This window comes from Anser brachyrhynchus (genome assembly GCF_964034855.1).
Source record: "Anser brachyrhynchus genome assembly, chromosome: Z".
Taxonomy (NCBI): domain Eukaryota; kingdom Metazoa; phylum Chordata; class Aves; order Anseriformes; family Anatidae; genus Anser; species Anser brachyrhynchus.
In genome coordinates, this window is record NC_137697.1 from 57,244,365 (window position 1) to 57,270,426 (window position 26,062).

At 38.9% G+C, this 26,062-nt stretch overlaps 2 long non-coding RNA genes across 3 annotated transcripts in view; both read left to right on the forward strand.

The window, feature by feature from the left end:
• The first annotated feature begins 9,375 nt into the window (after positions 1 to 9,375).
• LOC308186199 lies at positions 9,376 to 13,443 on the forward strand. 2 transcript variants are annotated; one of them, XR_013943963.1, is made up of 4 exons: positions 9,376 to 9,440; positions 9,889 to 10,022; positions 11,707 to 11,785; positions 12,024 to 13,443. It is a non-coding gene; the product is annotated as an uncharacterized lncRNA (long non-coding RNA). The 2 variants fall into 2 exon arrangements; XR_013943964.1 differs by lacking the exon at positions 9,376 to 9,440 and adding an exon at positions 9,467 to 9,809.
• An 11,027-nt stretch (positions 13,444 to 24,470) lies between these two features.
• The window catches only part of LOC308185117, a 66,215-nt gene continuing 64,623 nt past the window's right edge, over positions 24,471 to 26,062 (forward strand). Inside the window, exon 1 of the long non-coding RNA XR_013943132.1 lies at positions 24,471 to 24,614. This is a non-coding gene — a long non-coding RNA (uncharacterized lncRNA). The remainder of the gene's footprint in view (positions 24,615 to 26,062) is intronic.

Consider the following 26,062-nt stretch of genomic DNA (forward strand, 5'->3'; position numbering starts at 1 on the left):
CTGGAGACCAAAATGTATTGAAAGTGTTACGGAAACATAAAATGGCAAAGATGGAACAAAAAGAATCGGCTCTAAAGGAGACAGTGCTCAAGTCTTAATGGTCTTTGATGGTTTTAGAGTAAACAGGAAACATGTCTCCTTGAATACAGTAGTAATTTATGCCTAGATCAAACCTGGAATATGCTCTTGTTGGTCAGATTTTGTGCACACTTACACTGGGCAGTACCTGAAGACATGCCACTTATATAATACCTACTGAATCATATCCATTGACTTTGTTTTTAGAGAAGACTCTAAATGTAACGATTTTAAAAGGTGTCCGATGACTGCATGTCAGATTCTTAGCATCTTCACAATCATTTTATATTCTCTAGGCTACTGTGTGCATACTTTTGCTTTTCTCACCTATTTTACTCATTTTAAATTGCTATAGGTGAGTGGAAACAGTGGAGCGCATTCTATTTAGTGTAGAGTGTGTTTAAAATAAAATAGTATTTAGTCTTTTAAAAGAGTGAGGAAAAACAGGTCTATACACATAGAAGATGAGACATAAGGTAGATAAGATTACTGAAAAGGTCCAGTGACTTACTGCATGTGGTCAAAACTGTTGTCTGCAGAACTGGAAATGTATGATGTCTTCTTCCATTCTCTCTTCCCTTTATCCATTGTAAACACACACACACACACCAAAACTGACATGACATGTTTATAACTGACATTTATTTCTGTCTGGTGATCTACTGAAACATAGGAAGAATCCAGAAGGTTCACTGACAGACCCTTAAGCACAGAGAGCAAGTGCTTTGTGCGCAAAGTTAGCTTGGTCTCTCCTAATAGATTCTCCCTGCTACTGAGACATTTTGGCTGGTAACAGGTCTGGGCCTTCACAGCCCACTACGTGTCTGTGATGCCTGCTGTGTTCTGCAGCACAGCTGGAGAAGTCACGGTGCAAACTGTTGCCATTCACAATAGGTCTCCCTCCAGCCCTGATGGAGTAACACTATTAAACACCAGCCAGCCAGCCAGGCTGGCAGCGAAGTCCTGTGGCTTTTTTTTTTTTTTTTTTTAATTGATTGGAAATAGAAGTGCTGAAGTATTAACAGGCCAGCTCCTGTTCTTACCCCTGCCATCAGGGTAGTTACAAAGAGTGTTTATCAATATGGTGAGAGGTGCTATATATATATAAATAAAAATAAAAAATACATATGCATATACATATAAATAACACATCAGATATTACATGTACCTCAAAGATTCTGCTGCTATTAAAGCTTATGCCTAGAGTTAGATGAGAATTTTTGTCTCATCTTTCTCCTCTACAGATGAGCATCTCTTGATCTCTGCTGAAGAGCCAGGGGGCATCTTAGGACTCTTCTCCATTCTGAGAGGCAGTGTGAAGGTTGAATTTCTATCCCAGAGTGGAAAATGTGGACATTCATCCAAAGTACAAGTCCCATAAAGCTCAGGCAAACATTACAAAAGAAGTTACTTCCAGTCAGGAATGGTAAAGTGCTCCAAATGCCAAAAGTGCATGTATAGGCATTTCCAAATATTATTTAAAAAATAAAAATAAAACAAGAAAAAAATAATCTCTTTGCTCTCAGCTCTTTGTCTGATCCACAGAAAAATGCCTAAGCAACAGTATTTTTGATTGTGTATCTCTGGATTGATTATTACTATTGTGTTTCATGAAACAATCCTTAAAGTTATTCCAGAATAATTTAAATGGGACTGCTATATTTCTCTTTACAACTAGACCATTTTTAGGTGATTATTATTAAGGTCTTTTTCAATTTTCTGTGGCTCAAGACTATCTGAGTGTTACTATTATGTCAACGTGCAACTAACCTACAGAGAACAATTATAAGTATATTGAAGTAAAATTCAATTCCTGCCTTGAAACACAGTCCCCTAGTAAAGGGGACTCAAAGGCATTCCCAGAAATCCTCCTGCTAAAAGAAATCCTGCTAGCACACTGGGATGCTATCCAGGAGTTACGCTCCAGACCAATGTAAAGATGAGAAAGTAATTGGCTCTAGAGTCAGATTGGACATTGAGAATCAGCCACAACCTCAAATGGCTGAAAATATGCTCTGTACATTGAATTAATACTTCCATGTAATCATCATCATGCTTAATATTAATTGATATCTCTAACAAATGCATGCTTTTGTGCTTTTTTTAGTTGACTTTCTTGCCTCAAGTTATTAATCAGTCAGTTTCTGAAATCACAACAAAAAGAAATTAATCATAAAATCATAGAATGGCTCAGGTTAGAAGGGACCTTAAAGATCATCTAACTCTACCCCCCTGCCATGGGCAAGGATGCCTCCCACTAGATCAGGTTGGCCAAGGCCCCATCCAACCTGATCTTGAACACCTCCAGGGATGGGGCATCCACAACTTCTCTTGCAAACCTGTTCCAGTGCCTCACTACCCTTACAGCGAAGAGTTTCCTCCTAATGTCTAGTCTAAATCTATCCTCTCTTAGTTTAAGACCATTCTGCCTCGTCCTATCATTATCTACCCAAGTAAAGAGTCCTTCTCCATCTTTTCTATAAGACCCCTTTAAGTATTGGAAGGCCACAGTGAGGTCTCCCCGGAGCCTTCTCTTCTCCAGGCTGAACAGTGCCAGCTATCCCAGCCTTTTTTCATAGGAGAGGTGCTCCAGCCCTCTCATCATCTTTGTAGCTCTCCTCTGGACTCATTCTAACAGATCCACATCTTTCTTGTGCTGCGAGCCCCAAACATGGGGGGCCTCACGAGGGTAGAGTAGAAGGGGACAATCACCTCCCTCCTCCTGCTGGTCACACCTCTTTTGACGCCGCCCAGGACACAGTTGGCCTTCTGGGCTGCAAGCGCACACTGCTGGCTCATGTCGAGCCTTTCACCCACCAGAACTCCCATGTCCTTCTCTGCAGGGCTGCTCTCAATGTGTTCTTCTCCCAGTCTACTTCTGGCTGGGATCGCCTGGATCCAGATGCAGCACCTTACATTTGGACTTGTTGAACCTCATTAGGTTCACATGGGCCCACTTCTCCAGCCTGTCCAAGTCCCTTTGGATGGCATCCCTTCTTTGGTATTAACTGCACCACTCAGCTTGGTGTCATCTGCAAACTTGCTGAGGGTGCACTCAATCACATCGCCTATGGCATTGATGAAGATATTGAAAAGCACCCGTCCCAAGACAGACCCCTGAGGGACACCACTCTTCACCGGCCTCCACGTGGAGATAGAACCATTGACCACTAATCTCTGGGTGTGGCCATCGAGCCAATTCCTTGTCCACCAGATGGTCCACCCTTCAAATCCATATCTTCCTGATTTAGAGATTATGATGTCATATGGAACTGTGTCCAAGGCCTTACAGAAGTCCAGGTAGATGACATCAGTCGGTCTTCCCTTGTTGACTGATGCAGCACCATAGAAAGCCACCAAATTAGTCAGGCATGATTTACCCTTGGTGAAGCCATGCTGGCTGTCTCAGATCGCCTCCTTGTCCTGCATGTGCCTTAACATTGCTCCAGGAGGATCTGTTCCATGATCTTTCCAGGCACAGAGGTGAAGCTCAGCAGTCTGTAGTTCCCCAAATCTTCCTTTCCACCCTTTTTAAAAATGGAAGTGATGTTTCAGTTTTTCCAGTCACTGGGGACTTCATCTGACTGTCATGATTTTTCAAATATGATGGAGAGTGTCTTAGCTTTAAACTCACAAAATGTTTCAATTAATCAGAAAGGCTGGAGTGGGTTATTTTCGTGGATGGTTGCAAGTAGGTAGATACAGTCTTTGTTTACTGGTACACGCCTATTCTCAAATAGTACCTAAACAAACAAACAAAAGAATATGCATGTACTAGGTGTGCTGTCCACGTAATGCTACTCAGACTTCCATCTTGTCTGAGTAAACATTATTCTCAGAGGCTTCTGTTGCTTTCAGAGACTGACAGCTGCTATTAAATTCAACTAACCTGCCTGCCTTGCTATCAGCTTTCTCAGACTTAGGTTCATGACTCAGCATCTGTTCTGGAGCATACAAAACCTTATCTCCATCCAGTGCTTTGCTGGGCTAACAAACAAAAAAAAAAATAAAAAACAGCCTTGGGTCCAATAACTTCAACAACAGTGACTGAGCAGTTAGTTCCCACATTATTTTCCTGTATAATCCTCTGATAAAGGAAAGCAACAGTGAAACTGAAGGTTAATGTCATTATAATAGCAACAACAACAACAACAACAACAAAAACAATAACAAAATAAGAGCAGATGCCTTCAGGTGTTCTACTGCACTCCTAATGAATACACAGGATTGACTCTTTCCTCTCTGGGATAGTCCATTTGCTCTCCAAGTTTTCTGTCCATGCTCCTGCTGAATCCTTGGCAAATGCAAGCTGACTCCTAAATCTATGTGCAAAGAGAGAATATTTGAAGAATGAGGCAGCATTATGTAGTGATGCATCAGCCTGGAAGAAGAATAGCCTCTGTAGTATGGTACTCCATGTGGATGAATTGCTTCTTATAGAAGAAGAATGGAGTAGCCTGGGCACTGCATCAAGGTAATGCTCTCTACTCTGCTTCTACAGGGCATAGAAAAGTGCTCTGTAATATATAAACAGCATTCAGTGCTGTAATAGTTCTAACTCTGTTCATCAGACAATTCACCCTATGAGTTGTTAGAATGTCTAAAGCTTGATTTTACATGAAGTAGTGTCCTGAGGTAACCTCAGCTCCTCATATGCCAGCAGTATCACTGCTTGTACACCTTTCACCTTTCTGCTTCCACTGTCTTCCAGAGTCCTCTCACTGAGCTGCTTCCCCCTGCAACAATCCCACATCCCTCCAATACCCACTGCTGCAATACAGGACAGAGGATTGTTTTTTTGAAGACAGGAGAAGCTCACTAGTCAGGCAAATAAACGTGTCTATAATTCCACTTTGCAGCTATGCAAGGGCTGATAAAAGCATCCTAATAAACCTGTACCCTAATTAGGGATCTGGCTGTTGCTGCTGAGGAAGTATAGAATGTAGCTTCTCTCCCCTGCAGTAGCATAAGACGTGTTCACTATCCCTCTGTCTTGTAACTTATTTTCAAAAAGTTTTAGGAACTTAATGACAGCTAGTATTCCAGAAAATGTGGCTGAATTTGGTGAAGAGTTTATTACAGAATCACAGAATTACTGCAGTTGGTAGGAGCCTCCTGAGATCATCTACGCCAAACTCTGCTGTTCAAGCTGGATCAGCTAGAGCAGGTTGCCCAGGACGCTGTCCAGTTGGGTTTTGAAAACCCCTCACGATGAAGTCTCCACAACCTCTCAGCAGACACTTCCCTTGTTTCACCAGCCTCACAGTAAAAAAAAAAAAAAAAAAAAAAGTGTTTTCCGTGTTTTCCTTTTCCTGTGTTCATATGGAATTTCCTGTTTTTAATTTGTGCTTGTTGTCTCTTGTCCAGTCAGTGTACTCTACTGAGGAGCGTCTGGCTCCCTCTTCTTCATTGCCACCCATCAGGTATTTGTACACATTGATGAGACCCCCCTAAGCCTTCTCTTCTCCAGGCTGAACAGTCTTTTCCTCATGTGAGAGGATGCTCTAGTCCCTTAACCATTTTAATGGCCCTGTGCTGAACTCTCTTGACAAGTTATTAAGATGAACTGACAGACAAGCAATGGTGTCATATAGTCCTTAGTGACTTAGCAAAACAGGTTGAAGTGAGCTGTAGGTAAGGACAGAGATATGTGACTAGTTGGAAATCAGGTGCCTGAAGAGAAGCTAAGCATTTATTTTGTCAATAAAAGTAAATCCTTGTTCACAGTCTGTACTAGTACTCCCAGTGTTTCAAACCTCCTCACTGGTGAGTATCAGTTGAGAAACAAAGGCAGGTGAGTAGAAATCCAGTCCATACTCTCTAACTGTCATTTTTAGTAGCTTCTTATTCTGAACACATGAAGAAGTTTGGAAAGATGATGTGAAAATCCTGATAAGAAAATTCCAAGACTCCTGTGAATCCCTAGACTAGATTATAGTCATGTAACCACAATGAGCTCATCTTTAGATAACTATATCGAAGCAATGGACTCCAGACACACTTATGTATTGGTTAATTCCAATATTTTAAACAGGGCTTCAATTAATAAGAGATCTATTGAAAACATATGGCTGTCTTCTGATCTTTGTTTATAGAGCTAAACAAAGGAATAAATCTGGAAGATGGCTTGCAGACAAAAATGTTTGCTGAAAGAAGACGATGATTTTGGATTTGCTCCAATTTCCTGTTGAAACCAGTAGTAAGAAAAAGAGAACTTTGTGGTTGGAAAACAAGTGGTTCTCTAAAAGTTGGAAAGGTTGTTCTTGTCTATATCCTGTTTATTTGTAGTATAGCACATAACACTAGAATATATGTTTGCAATCACTTGGCATAGAAACAGTTCTAAAAGAGAATATCCTGTTCTGTTCTGTTCTGTTCTGTTCTATTCTGTTCTATTCTATTCTATTCTATTCTATTCTATTCTATTCTATTCTATTCTATTCTATTCTATTCTATTTCTTAGCAATTACTTGGCCTTTTTTTTTTTTTTACTAGTATACTAGCAAAGTGTTATTAAATTCCAGTTTAAGTTCAGTTGCTGCCTTAATGAAAGTTAACCGAAGCATAGAAAAGAAGTAGCAGAGTTAAGACAAATGTCCTTCTGTTTTTATATTGTGCACATCTAAGTGGGGCCTAGACAGTAAGCAGAGGATCTAATCTGATATAGGAATACTTCTAGTGAATTAAAATTTATGAAGGAAAGTTCAAGGATGGTTCTCTGACTTCATTGTGTGGGTGATTTTTGTTTGTTTGTTTTAATGAAGGTATTTTCCTCTTCAGTGTGTTCTTGCTTCCTTTCTTACTTGAAATTTTTAATAGAACATGTAAGATCTATATCCTATAAATACCAATCATCATGGAGAGGAAAGTTAGCAAAAACCTTGCAGACCAGGATAACCTGTATGCAGCCAATCTTCTGTCACAGGACAGTCACTCTATCCTCACCAGGTTACCTGTGTAGGTTATCAGCTCCAGCTAGTGGGGAGAGCTCAGCAACAATAAAATTGTGTAACCTGAGCGGAAGCTGTCAGTAACAGTGAGTAATGCCCTGTTAGCTCCCATACAGACAGTTCCAACTTCCAGGTCAAAATCATGGAAAGAAAGGTTAGACATGCAGCTACTGAGAAAGAAATAGAAGTTCTATGGGAAATGACCCTTGTGTTATTTATAACAGTCTTTGGACTTCACAGGAGATGACAATACCCTCTGGCAGAACACCATATGGCAGAATTATTGCTCTGAAATATCTCCGGTCGACGGTAGTGCTGTTTTGTTTAGCTGATGAAGAGAAGTGTAGAGATTCTAATGTAAGGCAATACTTCTTGAGTTACCTTGACAAGCTAGTAAATATTTTATGGAGTAGAATATATAAAACACGCAGATACATATTTATTTAATTTACAAAGTGTAGACATTTTGTTGACTGTCTAAATTAGTTAAATGCGTTTGAAGCAGTAAAGATGATCAATATGAATTTTAAGCAAACTTCTAAATTGCAAAAGGCAAAAACTGTTGCTTTGGAATGCAGAATGCATTGTAAATCATTAGGTTATTTTTGATTATCAGCCTACGTATAAGGCCAACTTACTTTCTGATAATGCTGCAGGCAGGATTGCTGTTGTACTATTTTTTATGCCCACATAAGAAAGAAGTCTGTTACACTTCTGTTGCTTGACTTAGGTGAAGTCCTCAGGTTCACCTGTGTCACTGTGCTGGCTAATACTGGAGTAAAACATACAAATATGGACATAGAATTGGTTTAGGTTTTAGCTGTTTGAAAGTGCATTGTGTCTGATGAAAGTATGTTTTCCTCAGTACTTAATCAAATGAGTTGTCAGAGCTTGCTTCCACACGCACACAAACCCCCAAACATGTAATGTAGAAATTTGGAAAACATATACTTTGTTTTTAGATTTGATTTTGGCTAACTATGTTTACAGCTTCTCTCTGCTGGTTTGTAGGATAAATTGAAATATTTCCAGCCAGCGGAGATTTATAGTCCATACGCAGTGAAATTAGAGCACAGTCACTGTTGTGGCCATTTTGTTGCAGTTAGGGTACAGTGTGGGTGGGAAGCGGATGCAGCAAGAGCATGGTAACTGAGTATTGATATTTTGACATGTGTCCGAAGTAGCTAATATGTGTATAAATTAGTTTTATTGAAGAACAGAAATATTGTCACTTTAGGAAGGGCATTCTGGAATAAAGATTGAAAACACAGGCAGAAATAAGCAAATGAAAGGAAACTTGGTCTAAAAGAGCCATCAGTAGTAGTGAGGTAACTGGCAGACTATGAGGACTATAAAAATCATGGGAGACAGTGTGTGTTTAGAAAGCTGATGTTAATGGAGTGACCCTGTAGCTGTAGTGGTATAAGTAGAGTGTGATCAGCTGGGCAAATGTGCCCTTCCAGCAGCTGGGGCAGCCTGGCTGCATGAGCCTCTTGGCAGCTGTGAGGCAAGGGGCAGGGTTAGGGCTGCTCATCATGGTCAGTTTTTGTTTGAGGGTTTTGCTGGGGGGACAGAGAGAATGATGGGGGAGTGGCTCTTTTAAGTGCTTCCGACAAATGTTTTCTGCGTGAATTTGTTTTTGGAATAGTGTCACAACAAAGCTGTTTATGTTATTAATGAGAATGGGTCCTTGTGTTCTTGGCTGCACAAATTTCTCAACAATAAATATTGAGGAGGAAGAGTATGCTTAGCCTCTTAAGAACTGTTAGTTACAGATGATGACTTTGAGGATAACAGACCAATACATTCTCATTTGGGTGAATACATGAGGCATCCATAGGCTGATAATCAGTTAAATTTAGTTAAATTAATTTAGTTAAATTTGGCTTTGACTGCAGCTTCTACGTCATTGATTCACTGATTTGAATTTGAGCTGATGAGCTCAGCCTGCTTGAATCATAAGCTGCTTAAATGAGGTTCATCAGCGCAGAAGCTTCATAAACATTCCTGTTCATACCTTCAGTTTACTGGTCCTTTAACACACTAGTTGTTGTGATGCTACGCAAATGTATTGAAATGAAAGAACATGAAAAAACACTGTTTTCTATGCAGTACCTAGTGTGGACAAAGGGCAACCATGATTCTGTTCACAGATTACCACATGCCAGTCATTCCTTTCTTAAAACAAACAAACAAATAAACAACAACAACAACAACCACAAAACACTATCTTTTAGGCTAATGAGCAAGTTCTGGAGCAGGCAAGTATGCATCACAGGTCATGGCCATCAGGCTTTCCTCTTACCTTAAAATATAACCTGCAGCAAGCCAAGAATTAGAGATAGCTGGTAGCTAGATGGTTTTAGTATGCTATGTGTGATAAACACACAATAAGCAGAGGAATATTTGTGGGTTGGTTTGGTATTTTGTTGTTGTTGTTGTTGTTTTTTGTTCGTTTGTTTTTAAATACCACTGTGAATAGCCGGTAGGATGCAGAAACAATCCAGGAGATAACATTTTCTATACACAGTTACATAGGGAAAGTACCAGGAGCAAAAAGTATAAAAAGTAAAAAAGGCTTTGAAAGGAATGAATGGCTAGAACTGAAGCCAGACAAATTCAAAAGCAGGAAAGAAGCAATACCATTGTAGCAGGGAGGGTGGTTAAAGACTCTGACATACTCTAGAGATAGGTGTGGTGGCCGGTAAGAAAAAAACCATTCTGGAAGAAGTACCCTGTTGAATCTAGTAGAAAGAAAAGGACTAACACAGGGTCTAACAGGTTCAAGTCTGAAACAAGGCTTTTAGATTTTTCCTTTTAAAAATAAAAAAATAAAAAAAAATCCTACTCTGTTTTACAGAAACGAGTCCTTTATTTTAAAGTGGAAAAATGTTCTGTTTGGAACAACATGAACATGAGAAGCTACAAACCAGGGAAAGAGAAGCTATAAAGCTGGAACGCACTTTAGGAGCCTTGTGCATCGAGAAGAACCAGGTAACCCCTCAGTGCTGCACACCCCCTTGGTGTAGCAGGAAGGGCCTGTGTGGCAGTGCCTGCAGACCATGCAAGAGTCATGGCAGTTCAGTCACCTTTGCCTGTCAATTCAGGTGGGATAAGAAAGGGTTCCTGGTAAGTGTGTGCAGCAGAGGCAGCTGCTGCCTCACTGAGGAAGAGGGCTCTAAAGTAGATATTGGTTTACTTTAGGTTCATGGAACCGCGTTATTTTGAAAATTCCTGTTAGCCCCTTTATCTACCCTGAGGTGGCTTTTGTCTTGCATTAAGCCCAATGATTTATGTTTATTAGAAGGCAAAAATTACCTCGTTCACCGCCTGGAACTTTTGTTCATTTTCTCAGGACTCTGAACAAGGGTGTAAGCAAAACTGAAATGTAAGGAATTTATGCACCATTGTCTTTGTCAACTTCTGGCAAAAGGCTTAGGTAGCAAACTGGTGACTTCTCCCTTTATTGTGGTCTTTTCTGGAATATGAATTTTAAGTAATAAAGAGCTATTAAGCCTTGTATAGAAACGATTCAGAAAACTCCAGTAACCAGAAGCCCTTCAACTACTGTATACTTTGGGAAACAGTTCACTGCTTATGGAACAGTTTCATACACAGACTTGAAGTACAGGAAGTGATTCTGTAGCAATTTTACATCACTGCTGCACTGCCAGAAGCTTTGAGGTGGATAGATTAATGATTTTTTTTTCTTGAGGGTAGTTTGGATGTCTATAGCAGTGTGAGGGGCTATAAATGTGAGTGAAAATCAGTCTTCCTTCTCTAGGTACTTTTGTAACTGATCCTAAAGATCTTGAAATACTGAATCTGATAAGTTAAATGACAAAAATATTTTCTTTGATGCCAAAGATAGGCTACAAGCATTTAAAACCAAACCAGAAGCCTGAAACGATGGGCTAGAAATTTTGAGAGAACAGTAAAAAGAAGGAGCGTCTCCAAGCAATAACTATTAAAACATATTTCAGTCCACCTTAACCTGTTGAATTTACCAGCCAGGCCACTTCCAACTCAATACAAAAAAAATAGTAAATTACATTTTGATGACTGGTTGATGAGCTCTCTGTTCTGCTCTTGTCTGTTTTACTCCCACAGTAGGTAAGGAGGAAAAAAAAAAAAGGCTGGCCTATTTCAGTGCTGGAAGTAATTTTGTGATCCTAGAACAGGTCATAGAACCATAGAATATCCTGAGTTGGAAGGGACCCACAAGGATCATTGAGTCCAACTTGGGTGGTCCACCGGACCACCCAAAAATCAGACTCTGTGTCTGAGAGTGTTGTCCAAATGCTTCTTGAACTCCGGCAGGCTCAGTGCCGTGACCACTGCCGTGGGCAGCCTGTCCCTGTGCCTGACCACTCTCTGGGTGCAGAACCTTTCCCTAACACCCAGCCTGAGCCTCCCCTGTCCCAGCTCCATGCCGTTCCCTCGGGTCCTGTCGCTGTCCCCAGAGAGCAGAGCTCATCAAAAAGGTTCTTCAGCATCAATGAAATCTAAACAGTCTTATTTAAAAATCATTACTACGCTAGATCTCACTACTACAGAGAAGGAACAATAATACAGTTAGACTACAGGGAAAAAAATCTCAGTAATAGTAACAACACAGTTTGTGTTATAATACAGTCACTTAGTTTCTGCTTTTTCTCTGCTCCCTCTTCTCCTCCAGGTCCTTAGGTGAACATAGTCATTCTCATGGTTCGTGGTACATTAAGGGGTGTTGTGAGCTCCTGGAGTAGTTTGCCATGGTAAGTGCAGTGTTCATGTTGGTGGCTTCTTATTTCTCACCCTACGATCCACTTGGGGCCATTTTTATATTTACCAATGTACCTTTACATTGTGCTATTCTTCACTAGTCTGCAGCTACTGTTTATATCCAAATTTCCTATATGCATATTTTAGATGCCTATGTATGTTGGGCGCTTTTTTTGTTTGTTTGTTTGTTGTTTTTTGTTACACCTAAAATCAGATTATTTTTTTTCCCAGCTCCAGGTCTGCCTTTTTGACCTAATTACTCATGAGTGGTTTGTAGACAGTGGTTCTCCAGGGCCCAGTCTGTGCCCCATCACCCACCCCACTGTCCTATGCCACATTTTGTGCCTCCTGCCTGTGGGGCTTTTGGTGTTGTTCCAGGCCTGACCTTCTCAGCACAAAATCAGAATACTATCTCATGCTATATCTGGTGACTGCTGGTTGCTATCTATAGAAAAAACACTACTGTGCCGTAGGGAGATACATACGTGTTACAACAAATTAGCCATAGACATTTGGTCAGTTAGAAATTGCTGTTGCCACAAAACCAGGCAATGCAAAGCAGAAGGCAGAAAAGATCAGAGCAAGCTAGTGACAAACCTCAGTCCTGCGGCCTTGAAGACTAGTTGCAAAGCTCATGGCATATTACTAGCAATGTCAATAGGTTTTACTGGGCTGTTTGTTTATGCACATGGGCATGAGCGTAACAGCAGCCTGTGAAATCCCATCTTTCAAGTACCACTGACCAAACACTTCTGACTTATGGAGTGGTTTCTGGAGTGGTTTCTCTTCCTCTTTTTTTTTTTTTTTTGTATCCAGAGATTTCATCTTAGAACTAGAAAAACAACCTGAATGCCTCTCAATTCTTTATTTGTTGAAATCAGGCTGGGGTAGGGAGGGAAAGGAAGTACAGCATTTTAATTTCGTGGCAGATTTGTAATAAATCTGCTTCAGGAAAAATTTCTGGACTAAAGTTATCATAACATTGCTGATTATTTTTTACATGTAATACCTTTTTTCATGTTGCATTAGTCTTTGGTTAAGAGAGCACAGAATAAATGCTCTTGACTTTGTCAGACACTTGTAATCATAAAATATGCCATTTTTGATTGAACAACCACTCTAAGATGACTATTGAAGCTAAAAGCCGGCTGAAGATACAAAAGTAAAAGAGAAAATAGAACCAGAAATGAACAGATACAGCATTTCTTAACTAGGCATATCACAACTTTGTAGTCCATATACTGTTCTCACACACACACACACACACACACACACACACAAAAAAACAGTTTGGGCATCATTACAGAGTGCTGAGGAAGCATACTTATTCAATTTCTGCTTAATTAGCATATGTATATGTATGAATACAAAGGTGTTTTTTTTGTTTTGTTTTGTCTTGTTTTGTTTTTTTCCTCTTCCAGTGTCTCAACCGGCACTGAGCTATAAAAAAGATAAGGGTAAGCAATTCAATTATTTTTCTCTGGCCAAGTCCTTGCCCTTTCTTTTAAAGTGAAAGGCCAAAGTCTTCAAGCAATGTTCTGCTTTTTGTGAGCTTACATGGGTATATATATATATATATAAGTATATATACGTAGGTGTAAACTAAATTTACTAGAGAGCACAAGCCATTACTGTAAGCTATATTTTGCAAAGTATCACTATGAAATTTATCATATTGCCAGAGAAATGACAGAGCATCTCTTGAAATGTAATATTTGATGCTGAAAAGTCAATAAAATCTTAATCAATCTTGTTCAAGCTCCCAGATATTAGGCAACGATTAGCTGGTCAAAGATGATTTTCAATTTTCAGGCTCTTTAATGTCAAAATAATGTAAACCTACCTAAAAGATTTGCTGAGTGAAAAAGCAATATATTAAGCCACCCGTTTACTTGGCAAATATATGTGAAAGAAGAAATGCTAGCAGGCTCACTTCTCTCTTAATTGTATAAAGTAAGGAATTAGTGCAACCTTTCTAGCATTCTCCAGACTTACGGTCCAGTCCTGGTTTTTGAGGGGTGCCTCATGCTTTTAAAACAAATTCTCTTTTGAACATGGCCAGATAGCAGATAAAAACAGCAACGTTTTATTATCACTTACTGAGAATAAATGTCCATAATGTAAAGCCTATTTATCTTCATTCAGGTGTAAATTTGCAGACACATCAGTCCCTTGTTTTATATATTTTCAATCCTTTCTTTTCTTTCAGGTGTTATCACTTCACATGTATACTTGTCTAGAACAGTGAATGGTCACATTCATTTTCCCCAGAAAAATACATCAATCATAGCAAGACTTCTATGAGGTTTAGAAGAATCACATAGACCTTAACAAAGTATATTCCACTTTGGTCATATAGAATAAAGTGAAAGTTTGTGCTAAATTAGTATTAGAAAACATTTTGATGGTAAAGCAGATATGGAAGTTATATACTCCAAATATTCAACATAAAGTATTCTCAAATGATCAGCCACACAAGCTTAATATTCAAGATGAAACAGTTTCAAAGGGTATGCTTTTCAGAATTTCATTGGTAAGACATTCTGATTAATTTTATTTTATTTATTTATTTATTTTTCTGGAGGCTCCTTCTGTTTAGCTTAAAATATTGGCAAAAAATATCTTCTATCATGATGATGTTTCACAGAAGAAAGCTGACAAAAGTTTGGTTCAAAGGGACTGGAAATGACTAAAAGGATTTCAGAAGAGTCTATATATTAATTTATTTATAAATGATGAAATTACCATGTTGAGTAGGATCCCATTACTGAAAGGGACTTACGTTACTCTGGGAAAATCCAGAAATATATGTACAGACATATATTCTGTACTGCTTGTATGCAAAAAATATTTTTTTCAATAAAGGTAATTGGTATTTGGAAACTATGTACCTCAGGGATGGTGGAATTAGTCTTAACAATGACAGAGGAAGGGAAAGAAACAAGAAATGATTTTTCCTTTACTGAAGTTATCAGTTACCATTGCTTACATACACTTTATTTATCTGATGTAAGAAAATGAATTATCTTCATGTAGGTTTAGAACTGCAAACTCAGTTCGGATCATCCCTCTCATTTATGTTTTCTGTTGTATTAGTTAATTACAGTTTCAAATATCAGTGACAGAGTAACAAGGGAAAAAAAAAATCTTGATTAATCAGCTGGATTTTACATGGTGACATTTATTTACTAGAAAGTATAAGATGTCATGACAGGGAAAACTGGATGGTTATAAACACGCTTATGTGGGTGCTATAAACATCACTCTTCTAGACGACCTTCATCTCTGTGGGAGTTTTGCTTTTGGACATTCCTGCCTACTTTCTGTGAGGGACATAATAGAAGTTTTCCCAACAGAGACACATATCAGCTTGCTGAGAAGTGTACATGGTTGTAATTTTTACAGTAAAATATTTTCATGCAGTTGCATAGAATACTTCCTCCTGTATTACTAGGTCATTCCTGGGGCAGTGCAGCTACCTTTCTTCAGGACTGTAAGCATACATTCTGTCTATTTAAGCATATTTTAGGTAAAACCTATTTAATAAATATTGTATATGTTTTTTTTTTCATTCAATATTTTAAGACAACTCTTAATACAAGTTGTGTAAAACGCAATTAGCTAATATATTTAAAAGTTTCAAGTCTATTGGAAAGGGAGCTGCTTACTGAAGTGTTATTTAAAATAAAGCTTGGTTTTAAAAAACTGTAAAATACTAGCTTTTCATTCCTCTGAGTACTTAAAAACAAAACAACAAACTACAACTCAGTACTTAATAACAAAGGTCTGTATGTATGTGTCTGTGTGTCTTATTAAAAATGTGATTGTGAAACCTCACTTTATATAGGAGTGAGTAAGGTGAAATGGGCGGGTGAGGGAAGGTGTATGTTTGATATTCAAGGATCAGTGCAAGCCCTAAATGCCAAAGACAAAAATAAAGTCTTTATTTGTCACATATATTCTTAACATTTATCATCGAGAAGACTGTAACTACTTCTTTTATTCTGATTATCTTAAAAAAAGAGAAATGGTTCTTAATGGGTTTCTCATCTAAAAATGATATTTCATGTTTGTGTTCCACAAGCTTCTCATCTAAAAATGATATTTCATGTTTGTGTTCCATGAGCTTTGTCCTTGGAAAGCAGATAACATTCATACTGTCATTTTCCTAACTCATTATCTTATATCACTAAATGAATGTGATCATAATTGGCCTGCATATATTCTTTCCCCAAAACTATTCAGCTGCTTAATACCATTTTTCTGTAAATGTGTTTTGTCAGTTTTTCTATAAAATATGCATGGAATGTTTATGCAAATTTTCAGAGGGCAATAACTTTCAAATATATGTAATTTAATGGGATCGCTGCAACTCTGGCATTTTAAGTGTGACTGATAAAATAAACAAACTGCAAAGTCAGACTGTCCATCTTTGTGTTCCCTGATCCATGGAGGTGCCCCTCAGCAATATCAAAGTATTCTTGGAGCTCAGCTGAGTTGAGCTGAAGTGTCCTTGGGAGACCTGTCAATCACTGAACTGTTAAAAGGAAGAAATCCTATGATCTGTGGTCATTCTGCCTGCAGAAAACAGCATGGGAAGCACCATGGAAAACCCCACACCTGCAAAAGTTTTTCTGGTATCAGTAAAACATGGTAGAGAGGTATATCTTCCTTTTTAGTAGAGCTGTCTACAAAGACTGACAAAGTCCCTGATGCCTCTATGCAGAACATGAATTACTTTGCATTACTGATCTCCTGGACGTCGTAAGGTATTTGGCAGTGTTTGTGGCTAATGGTGAGTTGGCTACAGTAGAGGTTCTGTGGGCAATTCTCATTTACAAGTTATGATAAAGTCACCTTGTTTTAGCTTGTTAATTTTCCTTTTTTCCTTGTGCTTCCTTGTTAATTTTCCTTGTTTTTCCTTGTGTTTCAAAAACAGATAGCCGTGTGCAGTTAGCAAAGGACATCTGTGTAACTCTGTCGTACACAGCTTGGCACTGTTAATCTTATTTGAGAGAGCTAGTATCTTCTGAAAAGAGCCTGGATGAGGACTACAGGACTAAACATTGCTGGCATCAAATACCCTCATGCTAACCCATTGTTAGGCAGATGTGTGTGTAATTGGTTTGTATACCACAGCCATTCATATAGTTTTAAAAATAACCATAACTTCTAGTAAGAATCAAAGGAATACATAACTCTTTGATGCTTCTTATTGCTAGAGTGACAACTGTTAATTCTTAGCAATGGGTTTTAAAAAATCTACATTCCTCCTGATTGAGAATTTAACTGAAATAATATACAGGGAAAAAAATATGAAAGGTTAATATGCTGTTATCTTGTGTTTTAAGTTACTCTGGTAAGCATGATGCAAGATCTAAGTGATAGGATGCAGTCACAGCCCCTATCATACCACCGCACCCTTTTCCTTTCCCTTGCCAGTAACACAGAGAAGAGGAAGTTAAATCTGGTTTTGCTGTTAAGCTACAGCCAGCAAAAAGAGCTTTACTGCCAGACCAACATATGTCTCTTGCATCCTGTTCATTTCAGAGGCTACTGTGCTGGACAGACACAGGGAACAGTAGCACAGTAGTACTTGGGAGTAGCCTGGAATAGCCCGAACACCAGCGATGACTGAATATTGGTGGAGAAACTGTCCAATGGAATGAGAGCATTTCATTCTGTACTACATTCTGATACAGGAATGGATCAAAACATAATACCATCTCTTTATCATTTTCAAGGTGTTTTGTATGTCTTTTTGTTTGCAGCTTAGCATATATTTTAAGCTGTAGTTCTTCAAAGAAATTCTGTGGAAAACAGTATGCAATCACATTAATGAAAAGTATTGAATGGGCATTTAATTTACGACCAGTTGCTCAGAGTTAAGATGGCTCATAGGGAAGTTCTCAATAACCCTTCACATCTCTGTGACTCACCTTCAGGCTGTCCAGTTGTTCTAGCAGAGGCTTTTGGTTCTATGTTGATCCCATTTTTCAGGCCCCCATTTATGTTATTGCACGTTGTATGCTGCAAGACACCATGAGGGATGAATGTGTTCTGCTTGAAGTCTGTGGTTAGCATCCCAGAAAAATGGCTGTGATTAGACAAATCAAACTCTTTTAAAGAAAGCAGCCATAGCCCAGCTGAAGTGCTGCAGATGATGCCACCCTATTAAAACACTGTCTTCATTATAATCAGTGGCTGTAATAGATTTTATATAGTGCACACAGTACACACAATGAACTGCCTCTTGCAGACTGAATCTTCAGGAGGTGACAAATAGAGGGTGGGCTGTTTGTGGGGATTTTATTTTATTTTTTTGCTTGTTACTTCTGTACTCCAAATTCTAAAACTGCTAATGATTCTCATACCAACTTAATATAGAATGACCCTTAAACACAGTTTGACAGAAATACAGCTTTTCTGCTAAGTACATCACAGTGCCTGAAGGGATGGAACCTGAATAGCCACTCACCATTTCACAGCAAAGAGATTAAGCTCCATGTTTGTTGCACTTGGACTCACTGACCTGCTTACTGGTAGAAAGGCATTTTGGAAGTATTTTGATGTCACAGATTTGCAGCACTGTAGTCCAAATGTAGTTGCCTCTGACAGGGCAGACCAGTTCCCTTGAAAGGACCTGGCAGTCAGTGGATTGTGGATATGGCCAGTTGGCATGGGCAGCAAAAAGGGGAAAACTTCTGGTTTAAAAGAGTTTCAGAAAAATGAAGATGAAAATTAATTTAACAAAATAGGAAAAATGATGGCAGAAAAATGTTTGTTGTGAAGATTTGTTTACTTCTCATTAGAAAGTTGCTGGTTAGATGTCTGAAATAATTCTTGGTTATACCAAGATAAAGTTCTCTCCTCACTTTCTCTCACACACTCTCACCTGTACCCCCTCTGTTTTCTCATTCTCTGCCTCCCCCCCCACACCCCCTTCTCTCTTTCATGCCCTCTCACTCAGTTTCTTACTCCTCTCCCTCTCTCGCTTTCCCCTCTTTCTGTCCCTCTCATTCTCTCTCCTCTTCCCTGTCTCTTACCCTCCACCCCTGCCCTCCCTTTCAGTCTTTCTTGGAAACAGATCTTCTCTGGATGCCCCACAATTCTAAATTCTTGAACACAAAGATTCAGTATCAACCCTGCTGCCCCAGCAAGTTACAGTAAGAAAACCTACTTTTGTTTTAATCCTTCCCAGCCTTTTGAAAACATTAGTAGTGGATTTTGTTAGGGAAGTCATAAGCATAGGAAACATAGAGACTTAGACATGGTAAAACAATCAGAACAAAAGTCCTGGGATAAAAGGAATGCATTGCAATTTTTAAACATATGATACTCTGGTCTCTGCTCCAGTGTTCAGTACTGCCTTTTACTTGCCTACAAAAAGTTCAAAATTACAGACAAATACACTGCTTTGCAGCTGAGCGTCTCAGCTGAAACTGGGCTATATGAATAGCAGCTAATTTGGATGTTCGGTCCTTGACTTCTGATGATTTGATTTCTGCTTCTTGAAGTTCAGTCAATTAAGAATGTAGAAAGCCCTCTCTTGGGTCTCCTTGCTGTGTCCCTGAGCTTATGACATTGATTAAATCTTATTTGATAAGAAGCTTCTGAATATATATACATGAGATTAAGTACAAAACCTTAATATTTACTTATAATACTTGTCAAAGTCTCTTTTATTTTGGTAATGACACTTGCATTTCCCATGTCTTCACATCAAACTCTTATCAATGGAAAGCATCTTAAATAAGCTCATGTGAAAATAACAAAATGGAAAATTCAACTAATAAAGCTGTTTTTTTTCCCCTCTGAGTTTAAGGTAAACAGTACTCATAAAGTAAACAGTTTGGACTTAGCCTTACTCCTTGTTAGATCAAGTTAATCTCTTTCTTTGGGATAATTTCAAACAAGACTGTATTTAAATGACAGTGTGAGCTCAAAAAAAAAAAAATCCAATTTTTTCTATGTATGACAGCTCTTACAGTCTTACTTTTATCGTCATCCAAAAGGTGCCATAAATTAAGAAATTGCATTTTGCCAAGATATGTAGAAATTGTTTTCTTATCTACATGCTATTTGTTTAACTGATGACACATTTAAAGAAGCTATAATTAACTCCTGTTTAGTTAAACATGTAGGTGATGTCTTGCAGGCAGAGTCTATGATTGTCTTTCCTTTTTGATCTCCTAATTGTTTATTTAGAATTGTTGTACTCCTTTAGCTTACCAATCTCACTCTTTTATTTTTTGTCTTCTTTCTCCATGTATTGGACTTATGTGACAAGGTTTTGGTAGTGGAGACCGCAGGGCTGGCCCCTGTGAGAAGAGTCTAGAAGCTGCCCCATGTTAGATAAGGGGCAGTTTCAGCCAGCTCCAAAGGGACCTGCCTCTGGCCAGAGCTGAGCCAATACTTGATGTTGTTTGTGCCTCTGTGAGAGCAGATTTAAGAAAGGGAAAAAAAAAAAAAAAAAAGGAAAGAAAAGAAAAAAAAGGAGCTCAGCAACAGCAATAGCAGCTGGGAGAGAGAGGAATGAGAAGAAGCCCTGCAGCCACCCAGGTGTGCAGCAGGAGGGCAGGAGGTGCTCCAGGCAGGCAGCAGCAGTTCCCCTGCGGCCTGTGCAGGGAAAGGTCCCTGGTGGAGCAGGCTGTCCCCCTGCAGCCCATGGGTCCCACATGGAGCAGATCTCCACGTTGCAGCCCCCCCGTGGAGGAGCCCCCGGTGGAGCAGGTGGATGTGGCCTGGAGGAGGCTGCGGCCCATGGAGAGCCCCCGCAGGAGCAGGCCCCGGGCCGGAGCTGCAGCCCGTGGAGAGGAGCCCACGCAGGAGCAGGGGGTCTGGGGGGAGCTGCCGCCCACCCGGGGGGGACCCGTGCTGGAGCATTTTGCTCCTGGGGGATGGATGGACCCCGTGGTATGGAGCCATGTGGGAGCAGTTCTTGAAGAGCTGCTGCCTGTGGGCAGCCCCCGAAGGCTCAGTTCGGGAAGGACGGCATCCCGTGGGAGGGACCCCACGGGGAGCAGAGGCAGAGAGTGACTGAGAAGGAGTGGTGGAGGAGAAGCGCTAGAGATGCGCAGACCGCAACACCCATTCTCTGTTTCCCTGTATGGCTTGGTGAAAGAGAGTGGATGGGGGAAAGGCATTTTTGGTTTCTTTCCTTTGTTTCTCACTTCTCTAGGTTGTTAGTATGAGGTAATAAATTACATTAATATTCCTATGCTTAGTCTGTTTTGCCTGTGACGATAATTGTTGAGTGATCTCCCTGTCTTTATCTCAACCCTTGAGCCCTTTTCATCGTATTTGCTCCCCCTTTTCTCTTTGAGGAGGGGGAGTGAGAGTGTGGTTGTGGTGGAGCTTGGCTGCCCTGCTGGGTAAAACCACCACACCCCATTACCCTATTTTATTTTTTATTTTTGAAAATTTCATTAAACAAATCTTCCTGAAGTTACAGGTTAGAGGGGGAAATGAAACTGTTCAGGTTCTGTCTTTTTCTTTCTTTACTAAAGAGTGCATAAAACAGACTAAAGCATTCTTCAGCCTAATTTTAATCATCAGCTATAATGATAGAAAAGTAAGAATAACATAAAAATGTGAGTCTCAAATAGTCATTTATAGCAGATGATGATATATTAAACCAGTGTCTGAAATGGAAAGATAACATTATCTCCTTTACTTGTTTCTAACTGGTTCAGCCTTGCAACCAAGTATATTTCTTTCTCAGCTCAGTACTTAGCTGAGGTTGGTTTGTGGGAGAATCAGCTAATCTTTATGTTTGCTTCTGCTGATCATTTGATTTCAACTGGTTTGTGCAGGTTTAATTTGGGATCTTTTAATTTCTGTAGAGGAGCCAAAATGAGCATCGAGATCTAAGGATAAAGGTGAAGAATGACTAAAAGGTACAAGCTGTTTGGGAAGAACATCCCATGACTAGATGAACCAGAGGCAAAGAGGCTATCAGTCAAAGCATTAGCTGACTGGCTATTAGGCCACTCATAGTGGAAATGGAAAGGGGCCTTAGAAACACTCTCCTTTTAGTACAAATTATCCATGTCATCTAACTCATTCCCCACTGTTGAGAGTAAAGCAAGAAGCAAACATGGCTAGGTGCACCAGAGTGGACACCTCAATAGCTACTGGATGTTCATCCACTTCATGATGATAAAATCTGGAATGATGGTGTATAATTGGGGTGTTGTTGGGCACTTTACATATGCAACCAGGAACACATCAGCTACATCACACATCTAAGGAAAGGCTTAAACTGACCTCTGTCTAATCCCAGGCTCATACCATGGTTTGTGTGGGGACTGGTAAAGTGTTTCTAGATACTCCAGAAATCTTCCCCTGAGGCAGACATGTTTATTGACTGACTTATCATAGCTGATTATGTCAGAATAAATTGAGTTTTTAAGAATCAGAGGGAAGGTAAAAAAAAAAAAAAAAAAAGGACTATATCATGGAGCGACAGAGTGAAGAAGTGGGAATATATTCTTCCCTTCCCTTCAGACTTACTGTGAATTTTGTGTGTGCATAAACCAAAACAGATGAAGGGGAAAACAAACAAACAAAAAAACAAACAAACAAAAAAGGAAATATGCTCACCCTCATGATGCTAGAGACTTTCTCTGAAGTCTCCAAAGCCAATAGAATCGTAAAGTCATAGAATAGCCCAGGTTAGAAAGGACCTTGAAAGATCATCGGGTTCAACTTTTCATGGGAAAAGGGAGCTTAGACGAGTTTATCTAGCACCTTGTCCAGTCAAGTTCTGAAAACCTCCAGAGATGGGGATTTTACAACAATTTCTCTCACCCTAATTTTTTTTAAATATATATACAGATACACACTTATATACACATATGTATATACACACACAAATATATATATTTATATATTTTATATATTTATGTATTTTTAAGATCATCCTGGTTGATCACTGTAAAGTGGTACATAGACTAAGAAAACATGAGAGACTTGGCAATGACAGGCTTTCCTGTTTATATTTTGTCAGCTCAGCTTTTGTTTCTAAATGCATGAATTTAGTACTGTAACAGAGACTTGTACCTGAAAGCACAGATGGCAACTTCTAAAGTGAAACTGTTCCATTCCTATATACTTAAAAACGCACCATACCTGGGAGAAAAACAAACAACAACAACAACAAAAACCACACTTTTAAATTGGATTTGATAAAGGTTAATGGCTGTATGAACAGGGAGCATGTTACTCTACAGTCTCCCTGACGTGGTTGCCCCAGAGCTTTACTCCGGAGAATGGAGGGTATATATACAGAGCTAAGCTGGAACAGGATAAGATCTTGACAGGCCTCTAAAAAAGTGCTATCCCAAGGAAAAAAAAAGGGGGAGTTCTGGGGAACTGGAAGATATCTAGGCCCTAGAAAGTGCAAAATTTTATTTCTCTAGCCTTACCATGACAAATGATGATGGAGTCTGTGTGCTTTGATCATAGAATCACAGACTCATGGAATACCCCAAGTTGGAAGGGACCCACAAGGATCGATGAGTCAAACTCTTGGCTCCACAGAGGACCACTCAAAAATCAGACCACATCAGACAGCATTGTCCAAATGTTTCTTGAACTCCAGCAGGCTCGGTGCTGTGACCAGTTCCCTGGGGAGCCTGTTCCCATGCCTTCTTTTATTCATGATTCTGTGGCTGGGTTTCTGAGGTCTGGTGCCTACTTTTTCTCATACCTAGCCATTAGGGAATCTCAGGACTCCCTGACAACACACCCAGGAAAGCTAAGAAGATATTTTGTGTTCTTTAACTTCAGGAAACTGAGATATTAGGGAACTGTTGTCTTACTGCTGAAGTCAGTCTGTTTCACATCAGGTTCTCTACAACACAGAAGTCTTCTAAATCAGTTTCTATTCTGAGCCCAGAAGTTCTTCATTTTCCTAATTCCCAATGGACATGGAGTTAGTTTCTTGTCTTACTAATTGTGAATGCGCATTTGCACCTTTTTTCTCACAGGTTTAGAACATAAATAAATGTACATAGATATATAGAGATAACAGTGAATTTTTGAAGCAAAATTTGTTTATAATAAATATATATATATATGTATATAGCCTAGCCAAATTACATATGATATTTTCTGCAAGATTTTCAGTTCCTCGAAAAGTAGTGCCATGTTATTACTTTGTTCTGTATGTGTTACATATTATCTTTTAATTATTCCCATTTTTTTGCCCTGGAATTTTTATCTACCTTTCTTTTTGAAGGCTGTAAAAGCCCATGGTGTGTGGACTGAGATGAAAAAGGAAGCCCTCTATGATACTGGCTGTTAAAGAGCAAATATTTAATTAGCTGTGCATTGTCTACACCATTGGTAATCATTACTGGGCCAATTACTCTAATTTTGACAAGTATGTCCCATCTTAGTTAAGTGTCCACTTCTCCCTGGCATTTTAATCAACACAGAGCAGTCCTTCAACCTGGGTATGTTCGCAGAGATCTGTAAGCTTTGCTGGAAAAGGGATGATTTACTCCAGATTATGTTAATGCCTTCGTGTGTGCTCTCCCACTGGCATGCTTCACCCCATTTTGGTTCTGCCCTATGCTTTCAACAGAAAGCAAGGATATGATGAAAAGTAGGCATTTCTAAAATCAATGCTTTCAGATCAGACTGCAAAAACTTTCCACACTGTTAGATTGGAGAAATGAAAGTCTCACTCATTCTTTCACTTCCTGGACCAGTGCTTATCCGAATGATGTGGAAACACCAGGGTGAGGGAAGAGTGTTTTCTGCAATACAAGAGTGTGCATTTGGAAATTTCATCTGATAGTGAAAACACTTAGGGTGAGATCATTGCTCTTTTTTTTCTTTTTAATATTGAGTTTATGAAAATTGTTCTTATTTGAGCTTGTGGGACCATGCTGTAACCACAGCAGAACTTCTGCAGCATTCATATCATCATATGCAAAGATGCCCAAAGGTTCTGTCAGTTTGGCTTCCTGCTAAAAGTGGTCTTAAATTTAAACTTCATCAAAAAAACTACCAACCAACTGACAAACAAACAAACAAACAAAAATCTTTGGTTAATGGAAATGTCTTCAGCATATTTTAAACAAAATTCCCATAGGTTTTTGATTTTTTTTTCCATAGTGCTTACTGTTGGTCCCTAAACTTAGAAGGTGAAAATAAAGGGTGGTGGGATGTACTTTGAAGAGGAGATAAAATGATATTTTTGCACAGTCTATCTTTCAGAGTAAAATAAATAAATAAATAGATAAATAAATAAATAAATAAATTGATCAGTAGCTGTAGCTCCAGCAAAGAAAAAATCTGTTTCACCTTATGAAGTAATTAAGACTTTAAGTTCTGTACTTCCTAAAGAATGACAAGAATAAGGAGAATTTTTTACAGTTTATGATCTAGTCTTGGCAGACATAGATCACACTGTAAAATACTGATTAAAACTATAAAAAACTGTTATTTGTAGGAAAAGTGGTATAGAAGCACTATAACAATTAACATTAAAGAAAAATATCCTACAAATAATCTCCATTATTGTTTTCACATATATTTTCACTGCTGCAAAATCAAATACATGCCCTTTATAGAAAATACTTTGAATCTTATTTTATAACCTGTGCTACTGTAGATGTGTTGGCTTAGCTGAGTGGAGTTTTATGTGTGTAAAATGAAAACATGCAAACTTTACCTTAAGTTATGCAGTAACTGATACCTAAGAAACCTGTATTAATACAAGTGAGAGATGGGTTGTCAAGGATGTCTTTGCACTCACTGACCAAGTTAATAGAATTACTTATAGTTCCTTCAGGTGACCGGGGTGGTCATGATAACTTTTACATTTCTTTAGGTAATGGAAATGTAAATGAAAATAGGGGAGTTTGAGGGGAAAAAAAACATGGAAAAACAAGAGTATTACTTACTTGGTAACTAAGCATAAAAAGAATGAGAGGGGAAATTAAGCAGGTTAAGCATCAGGGATCGTGCAGATATCACTTGGAGAGGGGTGATGACATTAACACTGTGCCTGTGAGGACATCTCCTTTCAGATTTTTTTTCACATCTTTGAAAAACAGTTTTGACTGATAGAAAGTTAGCTTTGGGACGTACCTATATTGTCTGACATCAAACTATTATCCTATTACAACTATCACAGCAAACAATTGAATGTCTATTTGGTTTAGAATAATTCTGGAGAAATGCCTAATGTCTCAGCTGTGAAGTTCAGTATTCAAAAATATCAAAAAGATATGTTTTCCTTCAGCATACTCATA